Here is a 2,574-nt window from a genome sequence, read left to right as displayed (position 1 = left end):
TTGAGCCAATAAGAAAGAAACCAAAAAAAGAAAAGAAGTTTTAAGAGCAGCTGAAATTGAAACAGAAATGGCTGAAGAAAGAGTTAGAATTGGTGGTAATGGTGGTGATAATCAAAATAATGAGAATGATGCTCGTAAAGAAGAAATTGTCAATGTTAATGTACCTTGGGGAAGTATGATGGATCATGTATTTCCATGTTTTGATGACTTGAGGGAGAGCATTGCAAGACCAAGAATTAATACTAATAGCTATAAGCTGGATTTTAGGATACTTCAAATGATTCAGAATTCTCCATTTAGGGGTCATCTTTCAGAAAATCCTCATACTCATCTTAAGAAGTTTACTATGATTTGTGATATGCAAAGCAATCAAGAGTGTCTGATGATCAGCAAGGCTTAATATTTCCATTTTCTTTAAAGGATAGAGCTTTAGATTAGCTTGATTCTCTACCTTATAACTCAATCACAAATTGGGAAGATTTTATTGATGCATTTCTAGCTTAATATTTCCCACTAGTAAAAATATAAGAGTTAGGGAATCAGATGATAGCTTTTAGACCAAGAGAAGATGAGACTCTTTATGAATCTTGGATGAGATGGAAGGAGCTAGGGAGACAATGTCCACATCATGCCATACCTAAATGGATGATTAATCAAAATTTCTGCACAAATGTTACTCTTGCAATTAGAAGGATCATTGATGCTCAAATTGGAGGTAAATTTATAATGAAGCATGAGAATGAAGCTTATGAATTATCAAAGAAAATTGCAAAGATCACTCATTTGTGGAGTAGTCCAAGAGGTTCAACTCCAACACAAAAGAGCAAGTTGCAGGAATGTATGAGCTTGATCCATTCAATATAATCAATGCCAAATTTGATGCACTCATAAATGTGCTTGCAAGGAATATGAAAGATCTAAGTATGATAGTCAATTCATCATTTTCTAGAAGTTCTCAACAAGTTGCTTATGCAAAAGGAATAATGAGCTGTGGAGTTGATTATGGAGAACAAGTTTCTTATTTCGAGAATTATGGGAAAAAATGGATGGAAAATCCTTATTCTCAGACATACAATTTAACTTGGAAGAACCATCCAAACATTTTATGGGGGAATCAACAAAACCAAGTTCCTACTCAGAATTTTCCATAACTAAAACAGCAAGGGTAATATCAATAACCTGGGCAACCACCACCTATTTTCAATAGAGGAATACAAATCCTGCACCTTTACCAAGACAGCAAGAATAAGGTTTACCATAGAGGCTTTGTTACAAAAAATTCTTGCTAATCAAATAAAGCACGATGAAGAGATGAGAGAGATAAAGGCAAGGCTAGAACAAATGCAAACACACAATAGGATGCTAGAAAATCATATTGCATAACAAGTAAGCTCCTCAAGTACCAAATATATAAGGAAACTTCCTAGTCAGATAGAAAACCCAAGGGAGCAATGTCAAGCCATCACATTGAGGAGCGGTAAAATAGTGGACAATGAGAAGAATAAGAAGAGTGAAAAGAATGAGATGAGAGAAGAAGAGAAAGAGTGGAGTGAGAGAAAATAATGAGAGTGATGAAAAAGAGGAAGTTGTAGAAGAAAGTGAAAGAAATGAAAGGGAAAAGAAAGAAAGTGTAATGGCCCGGCCCACTAGTGATATTGTCCGCTCTAGGCCGAGGCCCTCACGGTTTTAAAACGCGTCACTAGGGGTTACGAACCACCAACTTATAAACCCAGCATCTCTCCCGTGTTTTGCCGATGTGGGATTTGCCTAGGGTGTTACAATCCACCCCCCTTATGGGACTCAGCGTCCTCGCTGATGTTTGCCCCACCATCGCTCAAGGTTGCACGCGGAGTGGCTCTGATACCACAAATGTAATGGCCCGGCCCATTAGTGATATTGTCCGCTCTGGGCTGAAGCCCTCACGGTTTTAAAACGCGTCATTAGGGGTTGCGAACCGCCAACTTATAAACCCAGCATCTCTCCTGTGTTTTGCCGATGTGGGATTTGCTTAGGGTGTTACAATAGCCCGGTCCACTAGTGATTTTGTCCACTCTGGGCTGAAGCCCTCACGGTTTTAAAACGCGTCATTAGGGGTTACGAACTGCCAACTTATAAACCTAGCATCTCTCCCGTGTTTTGCCGATGTGGATTTGCCTAGGGTGTTACAGAAAGTGTAAGAAAAAGTAAAGAGGAGCTTGAAGAGAAAGATAAGAAGTACACTCCTTTAGAACCTTACCAGCCACCACTTCCTTTTCCATAAATATTTTAAAAAGCAAGATTGGATAAGGAATTTAGGAAGTTTCTAGAAGTTTTGAAAACGTACATCAATGTGCCTTTTTATTGATGCTCTTTCCCAAATGCCTTTTTATGTGAAGTTTCTGAAAGAGATTCTCTCAAACAAGAGAAAACTTAAAGAACATGAGGCTGTGGCCTTAACAGAGGAATGCAATGCCATCCTCCAAAGGAAATTCCCCTCAAAGCTCAAGGTTCGAAGGAGTTTTTTAATTCCATGCCATATTGGAGAATCATATTATACAAAAGCTTTATGTGATTTAGGGGCTAGTGTCAGTCTTA

At 38.3% G+C, this 2,574-nt stretch overlaps 1 non-coding gene across 1 annotated transcript; it reads right to left on the bottom strand.

Moving 5' to 3' along the window:
- Nucleotides 1–527: 527 nt before the first annotated feature.
- On the bottom strand, nt 528–635 carry LOC131173706 (small nucleolar RNA R71). The gene has a single exon (XR_009144019.1). It is a non-coding gene; the product is annotated as a small nucleolar RNA R71 (small nucleolar RNA).
- Between the last annotated feature and the right edge of the window lie 1,939 nt (nt 636–2,574).

Source organism: Hevea brasiliensis, chromosome 14 (assembly GCF_030052815.1).
Source record: "Hevea brasiliensis isolate MT/VB/25A 57/8 chromosome 14, ASM3005281v1, whole genome shotgun sequence".
Taxonomy (NCBI): Eukaryota; Viridiplantae; Streptophyta; class Magnoliopsida; order Malpighiales; family Euphorbiaceae; genus Hevea; species Hevea brasiliensis.
The sequence above is the reverse complement of the archived record's forward strand: the minus strand, read 5'-3'. Positions and strand labels throughout refer to the sequence as shown.